At 42.7% G+C, this 13,758-nt stretch overlaps 1 protein-coding gene across 1 annotated transcript in view; it reads right to left on the bottom strand.

Moving 5' to 3' along the window:
• The window catches only part of ADAP1 (ArfGAP with dual PH domains 1), a 183,490-nt gene that overhangs the window by 77,646 nt on the left and 92,086 nt on the right, over nucleotides 1-13,758 (bottom strand). The window lies entirely within an intron of this gene.

Here is a 13,758-nt window from a genome sequence, read left to right as displayed (position 1 = left end):
CCACAGACACATTGACTAGAAGTTCAGGGGACTGAATGCTTGGGCTGCACTAAAGATGTGGCCAGTGTAGCTCACCCCTCGGTTGAAAAGCAGGGTGGGGTTTTTAACTGTGGGCAAGGCTTCCTCCTGAGCTCCTCTCAAGGAAAAGCAGTTTAATATGTCTTCAGCCCCTGGGACTGGAGATGTGTCTAGTGACGGAGCCTAATTCCTCAGAGTAGGGGGCTCAGGAATACAGTTCTACCCCTAAAAGCAGCTAGACCCAATTCAAGGCAAGATCTAAAGACCAGAGTAAAGAAAGGCTCTTTCGAATGGGCATAAAATAGGCAGTTAACATCGTGGTGTGGTTCAAGGGATGCTGGGAATATCATTCTCTACAACAAATATATTCTTCCCATTGCTGCCAGGAATTCTCCCACGAGAGAAATGTTCCTTTGTGTTAAGCAAAGTCCTCCTCTAAAAGACTTCTTTTCTTTTTTAAAAAAACCCTTTACCTTCTGTTTTAGAATTGATATTAAATATCGGTTCCAAGGCAAAAGAGTGGCAAGGGCTAGGTCATGGGTTTGAAGTGACTTGCCCAGGGTCACACAGCTGGGAAGGATCTGAGTCCAGATTTGAACCCAGGGCCTCTTGTCTCCAGACCTGGTCCTCTCACCACTGAGCCAGCTAGCTGCCCCTAAAAGACTTCTTTTAGCAGGAAATGACCTTAACAAGGGTCTCTACAAGGAGGCATCTTTGAACTCTGCTTGGTCAGACACTAGAGGTGCCAGGATCACCCACTGCATCCCAAGTTATCACCAGTCATCCTGACTTTTGTCTTGCCACTGGACTTCAATGACTGGAAGAGAGAATGAGGCTGAGGACTTTGTGCAACTCTGTGCAAAGTCACTTAAATCCAGTTCACCAGCAAGTCAAGATATCATCCTGTGATGTGATTTGGACCTCTTAGAAAATGAAGGACAAATTGGTAAAAAAGAATATGAAGGACAAATAACAACATAATAAGATATTTCTGTCTCCTCTCTCTCTCTCTCTCTCTCTCTCTCTCTCTCCTTTTTCATTTTTCTTCCTTTCTTTCTTCAGAAGGTTCAAATATGGCCTTGTGATCTTGGGCAAGTCACTTAACCCCCATTGCCTCTTTTCCTTGGAACAATACTGAGTCTTAGATAGCAGGTAAGGTTTTTTGGTTCATTCGTTTGTTTTATAAGACTTGAATTCCCATCCTGTCTTAAATATTTATTAGCTATGTGACCTTGGACCAGTCGCTTGACCCTTATCTACCTCATTTTCTTCATCCATAAAATGGGGGTGATAATGGCACCTACCTGCCCCCCCCAGCTGTTATGGAGATAAAATGAGATAATATTTGTAAAATACTTTGCAAGCAAGAATTGGAAATTGAAGGGATGTCCATCAATTGGCTGGGGTGGGGGGGGGTGGCTGAATAAGCTATGGTATATGATTGTAATAGAATACTTTTGTGTAATAAGAAATGATGAGCAGGAGGATTTCAGAAAAAAAATCTGGAAAATCTTACCTAAACTGATGCAAAGTGAAGTGAGCAGAACCAAAAAAACATTATATGCAGTAACAGAAATAATGTATGATGATCAACTGGGATCAAGTTGGCTAATCTCAGCAATACAACGATCCAGCATCATTCCAAAGGATTCATGATGAGAAATACTGTCTGCCTCCAGAGAAAGAACTGATGGAGTCTGAATGCAGATCGAAGCAGGCTTTATTTTTTTTTTGAGAGTTGTTTGTTTTTGTAGTGATGCATCTTCTTCCACAATATGATAGATATAGAAATGTGCATTATATGAGGACACATGTATAACCTTTATCATATTGCTTACCTTCTCAGGGAAGAGGGAGGGAAGCAAAGAATTTGGAACTCAAAAGGTGAGAAAATGAATGTTATCAATTGCTTCTATGTATAACGGGTGGGGGAAGTAAAATGTTACCAAAAAAACTCTTTACAAACTTTAAAGCACCAGATATAAATACTATTAGTAGTAGTAGTAGTAGTATTGATATGATTTTAGGTAAGCCACTATCCTTCCAATATCCTCACTTGCAAAACAAGGTAATTGGACCAGTTGGCTTCTTAGGTTACTTTCAGCTCTAAAACTCGACTGTGAGATCCTTGAGAGCAGACTAATTTTTTGTCTTTTGTGAGAATTTGTTTTTCATATGCTGTATTAAATCTTATATCAGGGCCTTGGCCTTGGAGGAGGAAGGTCCCAATTCCTGTATATTGGGGAGAATGACTGTGTATTCTTGTCTCTAGGGTCTGGGTGGGAGACTATATCCAATCTGCTGCCTTCTGTATTCTCTCTGTCTGTAGGAATGTGGGCCTTTCACAGGTTCTGGCTAACAGGAAAGTTTTGCAATGATTCTTTTCCCTGTGTAAGTGACAAATAAATCACCTGTTCATCTCTGGGGTGGGGAAGGGCTGAGGGTTTGATGGACACCCTCCTAATTAGCTGGTTACCAATTACAGATGTCTTGGGATGCTCAAGGAAGAAGGTCTCCAGAGTGTATATAGGTACCTGAACAAGGAGTTTCCTGGGTCTTTGGAGAATTTAGGAGAATCTTTATTTTTATTTATTTATTTAAAAACCCTCATCTTCCATCTTAGAATCAATACTATGTATTGGTTCTAAGGCAGAAGAGTGCTAAGGGCTGGGCAATGGGGTTAAGTGATTTACCCAGCTAGAAAGCATCTGAGGTCAGATTTGAACTCAGGATCTCCCATCTCTAGGCCTGGCTCTCGATCAACTAAGCCACCCAGCTGTCCCTCAAGAGAATCTTTTGACCATAATTATGATCCTGGCTTAATAAATTATTTTAAAATGAAGAAATCAGTGTCTTGAGAGATGATTTTAATGGTAAAACTGTCTCTGTAGTCCCAGAGCTTAGCACAATGCTGGGCACACAGTAGGCACTTAATAAATGCTCATCAACCTGATTTGCATTGCAAGGTCCCCTGAGACTAAAACATCCTCTAATCCTGTGATCTGAAGAGGCTAAAACAACAACATTTGTACTATCAAATAAAGCAACTGCTTTCTGCAGCTTTCAACCTCCAGCGTGAGTTTTACCTAGGGTGTTAAAAGTACTTTCTTTTATGAAAGCCAAAGGCAGGAAATGGTTTGGAATCATTTCTAATGAAGACCTTGAATGTTTTTTGCTGTCCGAGTAGTCTGTATCGGAAAGGATCTGGTTAGAGTTTAAACAAGACATACTGAAAGTGGAGAAGCCATCCTCCCTGCCTTTCTACGGAGATGCACTGTGCATCCCTCCCACCTACAGTAAGTACTCGGCTAAAGCTGAGAAAGGCCAGTTGTGGTCTTCCTAGCCTGGTCTGGACTCAGTCCCACTGAACTGCTTCTGTACAATGAGCTCCTGGATGGGAGTGGAGAAGAAGCAGAGCGTTCTCTGTTAGAGAAAAATCCAGAATCTGAAAAATGGTCCATGAGGATGACTTACTCCTATGTTCCTCTCTCTGTCCTTTCTTGTACCCACAAAGATGCTCTCATGATCTGGACTTGTTATTCCCTTCTCAAAAGTCCCTAACAATCTTCCCTACCCCTGACCCCCCCCCCCCAATTCCAAAGGTCTTCAAGATAAAGGACAAACTTCCTGCCTTTCATAGTTTGACTCCAGACAAACTATCTAGTCAATCAGTCAACAAGCATTCAATGAACTCTTATGAGTGTGAGGCCACAGAGGTAGCTGGATGGTTCCATAGATAAAGTGTTCCAGGCCTGGAGTCAGAAAGGGCTGAATTCAGATGTGGAATCACACACACACGCACTACTTGTATGGCCTTGGGTAAGCCATTTAACCTCTGTTTGCCTTAATCCACTGGAGATTGAAATGGCAAACCATTCCCAATGGACAAATGGTCAGAGGACACAAACAGGCAGTTCTTGTATGAAAACTGTCTTTAGTCACATGAAATGCTCCAAATCAGAGAAATGCAAATTAAAATAAGCATGGGGTCCCATCTCCCACTGGCGCATACAACAAGAAGTCAAAATGATGCATGTTGGAGGGATGAGAGAAAACAGGGACGCAGATACACTGATGTGACTGTTCTGACGGGCATTGGGCCCAGTGCTCCAAGGGCTCTAAAGCTGCACACACCCGCTGGTACAGAATACCACAACTACATCTAGATCCCAAAGAGATCTTTTAAAAAGGACCTACGTGTACACAAGTAGGTAGAGCAGCTCTTTTTGTGGTGGCAAAGAACTAGAAACTGAAGGAAGGTCCATTGGCATGGGCATTGCACCCCCAGAAACTCAGGGAAATTCCTCTGCTCCCTTAGGCCCTCCTGACTCCCAACCCAAACACCGGACCCTGAGGGTTACCCTCCTTGGACTGTCCTCCCATAGATCTGAGATGGACGGCCACACACCTCAGCCATCTGTCCTCCAAATCAGAACCACCCCCATGCCTTTAGGCCCACCTCCTCCCCAGCCCCTGGCTACAGAGTCTCTTGGTCATTGCTGTAAAGAGTATAACAGCTCTCCATCCATGCTGTTTCATCTAGGAGGCAGGCCTCTACCTATGCTGTCCTCCCGGCCAGGTTCCACATTACCTTCCACACGAATAAATGTCTCTTTTTCTTTTTAAGCGAAGTTTCCGAGTCCTGCGTTCTTGCCAAAGGCACCCTTCCCGGACCCCAGGGGTTCCCCTCTAGCACCCCACAACACCGATCAATTGGGGAACGGATGAATAGACTGCTCTGTCTGGTTGTCATGGAATATGATCCCAACAGGAGAGAAGATAAACGGGACGAGCTCAGAAAAGCCTGGAAAGACTTCTCTGAACGGAGGCAGAATGAAGGGAGCGGCACATTGTATATACATTGTATATGTAATGACAGCAACAAAGTAGGATGAGCAACTGTGAAGGGCTTAATGATTATCACAAGGCAAGGATCTGGGACAATTCCAAGGATTCAGGATGGAGAAGGCTCTCCACCTCCATAGAAGGAGCGGATGGGTCTGAACGCGCACCGATGCATGCCATTAGTCCCTTTTCTCTGAGGGACGTGTCTTATTTCACAACGTGACTGACATGGAAATATACATAGTGTGACAGCACATGTACAATCTAGATCACATGGCCTTACGTCTGAGGAAGAAGTTGGATGAAGTGCGAAAACATGATCACAAAACAACAGAAAACATTATTAAAAGGGTATCTATGGGGGCAGCTGGGTAGCTCAGTGGATGGAGAGCCAGACCTAGAGACGAGAGGTCCTAGGTTCAAATCTGGCCTCAGACACTTCCCAGCTGTGTGACCCTGGGCAAGTCACTTGACCCCCATTGCCTAGCCCTTACCACTCTTCTGCCTTGGAGCCAATACACAGTATCGATTCCAAGACGGAAGGTAAGGGTTTAAGAAAAAAAAAGGGGGGGTATCTATGTGTAATTTGGAAAAAATTAAATTTAAAAAAAAAGGAAATGGCAACTCTTTGCCAAGGAAATCCCATATGGGCTCATGCAGAGTTGGACACAACTGAACAACAATGTACAAATCACCAGGCTTGTCTCTGTGTGCTTCTGGTGCTCTGCAGAATGCCTGGCACCAGGTAGACACTTTAGAAATGTTTATTGACTGACAAAGCACTGGGATTACCAAAAAAGGCAAAAATGATTCTTGTCCCCAAGGCGTTTATATATAAATATCTAGGCACCTACAAAAGAGGTAATTGCATACAACATACGAGCTGTCCTACTGCTTTTCATAGACTCGGTGGGCTCCAGCCTGGTCAATCTCCTCCTTACAGCCCTGGCAGACAATCACCATGCTGTCCTGATTAGTGAGGGATCTCTAGCCTCATCACGTTTCCCCCGGCCTTCTTCTTGCTATCTGTCCTGCTGCTCTGCTACCTCTTGGAAGAACTACATCACTGAGCTTTGACCATCACTCACCTCTGAAAGTCTGCTAGAGGAATCAGCGGGAGAAAGTGCTGCCCTCGGTGAGTTCAAATCCTGCCTCGGCACTTAGTAACTCAGTGATCCTGAGCAAGTCATTTAATCACTAACTGCTTCAATGTCCTCATCTATAAAATGGGGATAATAATAGCACCTACTTTCATATTTATCAAATTAATTAATCAAATTTTATGTGATGATTTATCTATTTAATTATCAAATAAAATAATATGTGAATCTTAAAAATTCTCAGACCCTACTTCATAAGATTTGGTTAAGACCATTCCCCATTTTAAACAATGAAGGAACTTAGATCAGGAATGTGAGATCTCTACTCCACCTCTACTTAAGCCTGCTTTAGGGGAAGAAACTCCTTGCTGAACAATGAAAATTACTTAAACCCATACTTATAGTAAGGCAAAAGTTCTTAAGCTGTGCCTATTTTTAGATCTAATACAAAAGGGTGCTAAGTACCTATAAAGGTCAGGCAACTTGTGAACTTGCAAAAGGTAAAGAGGTGAGAACTTACTCAGGAGTGAATTACTCAAAAGTTTAGCCTTCTTAGGTGTGAATTCAGAATGGTCTGTCCTTTGGAAAACGTCTACTGTGATTGGTAGATGTGAGAACTTAGGGGAGGTGACATAGGAGAAAATTCCCTTTAAAAGGAGAGGAAAAGCTGCCTTGAGGGACTCTCTCTCAAAGAATTCTCTCTGGAGATGGCAGCTGGCCAAAACTGAACTGGTGTCTCTCTGAACGCTAGAATCCTTGCTTGGACAAATCTTGTGGTGAGTGGATAAAAGACTGACTGATCTCTCTCTTAGGGCTTGGGCCTGGGCTGGCCAGGGCTGGCCTGGACCAGCCTATCTTTTTCTCATTATTTCCTTTTTCTCTCTCTCTCCTTTTAATTCCTCACTTGTATTAATTAAAATCTCTATAAAACCCAGCTGACTTGGATATATTTAATAATTGGGAATTTTTCCCTGGTGACCACCTTATATTTTTATTTAAAACAAGACACTGTCTTGAAACCATATTTCTGCGGTCACAATTTAAGGCTCCAACTCTTATCTGCAACAGTTTATGTCTTCCACTATTTTTATTATTACAAATATTTGTTAAGTTCTTGGCATACTGCCTGGCACACTTAAAAAAATCTTTCCAGGGGCAGCTAGGTAGCACAATGGATTGAGATTCAGGCCAGGAGACGGGAGGTCCTGGGTTCAAATTTGGCCTCAGACACTTCCTAGCTGTGTGACCTGTCAGCAAGTCATTTATAATAAGTGCCTGTGTGCTGAGCTCAATGCTTAGCATACCCTTTGGAGAGTTAGAAAGTTTGGGTAAGACATAAACCCTATAGTCTATCACTCTAGGTTCTTCTCTGCTGCCTTAGTGTTCTAATGGCAAGACAATCTGGGATTCATTCAGATTCGATTTTTTTTAAACCCTTACCTTCCATCTTAGAATCAATGTTCTGTGTTGGTTCCAAGGCAGAAGAGTGGTAAGGGCTAGGCAATGGAGGTTAAGTGACTTGTCCAGGGTCACACAGCTAGGAAGTGTCTGAGGTCAGATTTGAACTCAGAACCTCCCATCTTTTGGCCTGGCTCTCAGTTCACTGAGCCACCCAGCTGCCCCCTCATTCAGATTTTATTACCCTGATCCAGAATGAGCCCAGGATGGGGATCTAGCTGGGCATTTCCCTACCCCCAGAAACCTGGCTATAACCACAGATTAGACCAATTTCTCTAGAATTACCTAAGCACAACTGTAGCTGGACTCTTAGCTAGTGCTGCTGCTTGTTCTAATCCATCAGCTTCCTGGTACACCAAATTCTTTTGCTAATGGAAGTAGGGACGAAAGGGTACACCAAGGTGTCTCAGGTGAAGTAAGACTATTAGCAAATTTGTCTCTTATGCTTTGGTTTATTCTTCTGTTTATAAGGCTTATCTAAGTAAGGCTTTTCCCACACAAAATTCCTTTTCAGAGCCTGGCTTTGGGTAATGTGATCGGATGTAAAGCATGAAATGCAAACATACTTTCATATGCTAAAGATGTTGGGAAGTCCTATTTGTTCACTTATTACAATTGTTCACTTATTATAAAAAATACCCAGACTCTAGTCTATATTTAGCGCCAATATAGTTAGAAAAGTGCACTCCACTCCCTTCACTCCACCTAGGTAGATGTTGATTAGGATTCTTTTTTTTTCTGATTTATTAATTTATTGTTTTTAAAACAAACAAAAATGATTTTTGATCCAAACTTAACCACCAACTAAAATGGGCATTTTCATATGCCTAGTAGAATGGAAAAAAGAGTAAATGAAGTTACAGGCCTCTTATATACAGTGTGCTTTTTATTCTACATAGGTTTGTCCTGTAATTTTCTTTTTTGTTTCTTATAATTGCATTAACTCTTTTAAACACTTATCTTCTTAGCAGGTGTACTCAAGGACAACCATAGTAAACTCATCCCCATACACACTCAATGTTATTGGCTTGTCATCTTCTTTTATGTTTATCTCTGTGTTCAAAGGAAGACCTAATATAATCTCAATATTCTCATAAATGACTGAACTTGTATAAAATGTTTTCTCCAATCAATTTAATCCCTATTCAACCACCACCAAAAAACCTCTGTCTTCTGTCTTAGAATTGATACTGTGCTTCAGTTTGGCTAAGAATTTTTTAAGGAACAGTACATAGCGATACCTAACTGGTTGTATAGAAGAGACTAATCCAAAAGGATCCAAGAAGTGCCACCAACAAGGGCACCCTCTAGAAAGGAATACCAAGAATGAATTACTTAAATGGAGCCAACTCGTTTAAACTAGGCATGAAGTCTTACTCTTGTCAGGAGCAGAGAGGGGCTCCATGATGGCTACCACTTTTTTCCATCTAAAACTGATTTCTAGTTACCTGTGACCACCACAACACTTGCAATTTCTGCATCTTCTCCCAGTGAGAGTACCTACTGTTTGGTTGTCTTTTAGAACAAAACAAGGGTTGAAGGAAAGGAAAAAAGGAGAAATGGTATTTCCAGAAACAAGTTTTGCCTTGTACAACAGGGTACCATAATGAGGATCTATTTTTAAGCCAGGAGAAGACTTTATAAACTCCCTCAAAGGAAAACCAGAAACAAAAAAAAATCCAAACAACAACAACAGCGACACAAACCCATTCTATAGAGCTGGAGGCTTTTATTGGCTTGTCCTATAAGAAGGACCCAGTGTTTTTGCTAATAGAGCAGTGGCCCAGGCCTCCAGCTGTGGCATTTCCAGTCCCACCCACCTCCCACCCACTGCCTACCCCCTGACAACAATGCATTGTTTGGGGGCTCCCAGTGAAAGGAGGCTATTGAGGCCCTGGATGTTTAGGGGGAAGGGAGAAGAGTGTCAAGGTCCACACAGAAAGGCCAAAAGCTTGAGCAATGAAGGACAAACTACTAAGCCTGTGCAGTCAGAATCTCACGAGACAGTAGGGTATATCCCAGGTGGCCTGTGAAGGAACCCCTCCTTTGGACCCAGCAGTGGGGAGGGAAGGGAGAAGGGGATCAGTAGTGGGCTGGAAGCTCTAACATGCAGGTCCTTAACCTTTTTTGCATTAGGGACTCCCTTGTCAAACTGGAGAAGCCAATGGATTCCTCGAGAGAATATTTTTAACACATATGATTGAAATAGAAATCATAGGATTACAGAGGAAACCAGTTACATTGATGTAATTTTTTCCTATTCAAGTATACAAACCAAACCCTTCTAAATCTATCCATGGACCCTAAATTAAGAATCCTTGTCCTACCTGGCAAGTAGATTTGCCCAATCTCTTTTGGAGAAGACACTTGATCCTGTGCATATGTGCACAAAATAGCACAAACCAACTTATCGTATGTCCATGGGTCTTAATATCTGGATTCCTAAGACTTGACAATTCTAGTTTCTCTCCAAATCCTCTGTAACAGAGTTAAGGTGTAATCCATGTTCCTGTTTCTTGCTTTCTGTTCATTCCTATTTCTGAAATCAAGAAAGGTAAGGAGTTTTCTCTTTGGAGAAGAAAGTGCTATTACAAGACTCTGTAGCCACAGGACCTGGGTTCAAATCCCATCTCTGATGCATACAACCTGTGTGACCTTGGAGAAGTTACTTAACCTCCTTGGACTCTGATTTCTTTATCTGTAAAATAAGGGCATTGGCATTTGAGGCACTTTCCAGCTGTAACGCTATGTTGCTAGGATCTTTCCACTAAGTAGAGGCACCTCCTTCCCCACCCTGGCAACCAGACATTGTAAGGATAATTTAGGGTTGTGACCTAATCTAAGTTTGATTTTTGGTCGTCAGGGGACATCCCAAATAAAATACCCAAGTCAGTTTGGAAATCTATGGTGGTTTAATCAATATATAGGGAAGAAATCAAGGAGAAGAGAAAGGGAAAGGTATAGGATTTCTCCTGCCTGGCCTGTGCCAGGTGAGTTCAAAGTCCTCTGCCACAAGGTCCTTGAAGATTAGAGGCTTTCTCTAAGAGGATAGTGTTTGGAATGTAAAGGAGAGAAAAATCAGCCTAAACTCTGAGAGATCTCAGAAAAGAGCCTCACCTGAACTAGGTTACTAGGCTTCCTCCAGTATGGTATCAAGGAAAACTGACCGCTAAACCCGGACAATAGCAGCCGCCACGCCAAGATGCCACCACGCTCAGCAAGCTGCCGCCATCCACCTCTCCACCGTCAAAAAAGCCAGAGAGAGGAAGTCACGTGAAATATATAGATGGTTTTACATCACTTTCCTGCATCTCACATGTACCAATGATATCTTGGGCTTGACTTAGGACAGCCCAGGGGTCTGTCAGTTGTTTCTGATTAGTCATTTGCTAGCATATGTCTATCAAAGGCCATCCTCCTAGATACTTAATCCTTAAGTATGGGTGTAGACATTCCTGATTTTGTTAGACTAAGTAGGGTGTAGTAATCTAAAGTTCACAACATCCTTATCAAAGATTAAATGGACAGTGACCAGAACCTCTCCCTTGGGCTCCAAGGTAGTATAGGAAACTGATTCCCTCCAAAATCTGGGAAGCCAAATTAGCCCTGTCAGCTCAAATGCCGTGATCCTTCCTCTTTCCAAAGTTATCCACCAAAAACAAGATCTAGCAACTAGAATTGCCTGTGAATGAACGGGAGAGGGACTGAACCTGAGATTCCATTGGTAATGAGAATGCCAGGTGAGGATATCAATAATAACCAGAATAATTGTTAACATTTACAGAATGTCTTCTATGTGTCAGGCACCATGCTAGGTGCTTTGCAGATGTTTTCTCATTTAATCCTCACAACAAACCCAAGAGTTGCTATTATGATTCCCCCTGGGGGAAATGAGGCAGATAGCTGTTCAGTGATTTTGCCAAAGACCCACAACTAGTGTCTGAGGCTAGATTTGAAGTCTTCTTGACTCTGCCCAGTGCTCTCTATCTGCTCACTGATCATCACTAGCTGCCTGCCTCTTTACCTGCTAGTCAGCACATCCTCAGCAACTTAAAGAGCAGCCTAAGAGGTTAAGTGACTTGGCCAGGTTTCCACAAACAGCATGAGTCTGAGACAGGATTTGAACCTTGATCTGCCTCTCTTTGAGACCAGGTGTCTATTTTACATGATGCTTCCCTCTCTCTCTCTTTTTTAAACCCTGACTTTCTGTCTTAGAATCAATACTGTGTATGGGTTCCAAGGCAGAAGAGTGGTAAGGGCTAGGCAATGGGAGTTAAGTGATTTGCCCAGGGTCACACAGTTGGGAAGTGTCTGAGGCCAGATTTGAACCCAGGACCTCCCATCTCTAGATATGGCTCTTGATCTAGTGGTCTGTGAATCTGGTTCTCAATCTACTGATGTCTCTCTTGAATGAATAAATGAATGGGAGGAAAAAATACTTTCTTTGTACCAACCAGTCTTCAAGCTCAGATTGAGGACTAGAGAAAAACACACTGGGGTGCACTGCCAGAAGGGTGGATGGTTTGTGTGCCTATTGGGGTGCCACAGGAGATTTTTTTTTGCCTTGATGCTCTGCAGAGTAGAGGCTTGGGACAACTGCAATAGCACTTCCACCAGGGTCTACCATTAGCCAATGTATTTAGAGATTTGAACAGAGCTGGAATGCCAATGTCACACTGGCTAACCTTGGGAAATATTTACTTTTTGTTCCGTAGGAGGGAGACCATGGGTACAAAGGCCTATTGGAGGCACAGTGGAGGAATGGAACTGTAGTAGTCTGGGGTTCCTCGGAGTTTCCCTCTCTACTCTGGCTGCTAAGCCCCTGGAAGAGGCGGGTGGTCAGTACTCTGTTCCTAGGATTCAGAGTATACTTCAAAAGTGGGGAATCTAAGCAGTGACCTGTATCACAACTTCAGGAGAGCTATTTATGTGACCTTTAGCTGCTAAGCTCCATTCCCAGACCCCAGAGAAGGTCTATTTGGACCACCTGTTGCCTTCAAACCTCCAATAGGGTCAGCAGGAGTTAGATCTGTGATTTCATGCATATAGGGAACTCTAGGATGAGGGAATGACTTTTACCAATGCAGGGCTGCACCTTTTTTGCAATTAGAGAGGAGATGTCAAACATACAGGTGCATGAGACCCCACATTCCCAAGTGCAGCCTGAACCAGAAGAAAATGTATATGAGACAGTTAACGAACTAAAGTAAAAAGGATCCATATAAACATTGTGTGGTTTTCTTCTCTCTCTCTTTCCCTCTCTCTCTCCTTACCTTCTGACTTTAAAAAAATTATTTAATTGATTAAGAACATTTTTCCATGGTTACGTGATTCATGTTCTTTCCCTTCCTTCCTCCTACGCCAACGCTCAATTCCACTGGGTTTTACATGCGTCATTGATCAATATCTTCTGTCTTAGTAATAATTCTAAGAGAGAAAAATAGCAAAGGCTAGGCAATCAGGGTTAAGTGACTTGTCCAGGGTCACATAGTCAAGAAATGTTTGAGGGCAGATCTGAACCCAGGTCCTTCTGACTCCAGACTTGGTGCTCTATCCATGGTGCTACCAAGCTGCCCATATTATATAGTTTTCCAGGTCGATAAGCAGCCCCCAGGGATGCTTCTGTATGGTTTAGTGAACACCCCATTTCTATCTGAGTTTAACACCGTTGGTGTGAAGAGAGAATTAAACTCTCTTTGCTTATTTTTAATGTAATCAATCAGCAATCTTTAATCAGCAATATTTGAAGTGCCCCTACTTAGCACTTGGTAGGTCAGAGAGTTTACAAATCACTTAGTAGAAAAAAGCAAAGGCCACAAGCACTGTGCCCCCTCCCCCCCCCCCCCCCAGTGCTAAGCAAATTGGGAAGCTGTGATTGGTTCCTGTGAAGAGGGGGAGAGACAGGAAGTGATGTGGAAAAAGGGGTATAAAAGGCAAGACACAAAAAGAAGATTCAGTCATTCTTGGTCTTTTGGGAGAGAACTTTCTTGTGGATTGATTTCTGGTCTTTTTGAGAGAGACCTTTTTCCTGGACCTGTTCTCAGTTGGAGATTGCTGCACTGGAGAGGCTTCCTGGGTGAGTGACTGAAGCTGAAGGAAGAAGCTTGCATTAGTGGAAACCTTGTTGAAGACACCACCAGGACTTCTGGCTTAAGAGACTACTATGACTCCACATGGAGCCTGGGACTTGAGGAAAGGAGTCCTTGCCAGGTGGTGAGCTGGACTTCTTTGGACTAGCTAGGCAATACTTTCTACTTCCTTCCTACATTTCTCTCTTTTACTATATCTCTATTAAACTAAATTGTTAAGAGCAGCTAACAGACTCATGACTTAGAGT

Source organism: Monodelphis domestica, chromosome 7, assembly GCF_027887165.1.
Source record: "Monodelphis domestica isolate mMonDom1 chromosome 7, mMonDom1.pri, whole genome shotgun sequence".
In the NCBI taxonomy this organism is placed as follows: domain Eukaryota; kingdom Metazoa; phylum Chordata; class Mammalia; order Didelphimorphia; family Didelphidae; genus Monodelphis; species Monodelphis domestica.
The sequence above is the reverse complement of the archived record's forward strand: the minus strand, read 5'-3'. Positions and strand labels throughout refer to the sequence as shown.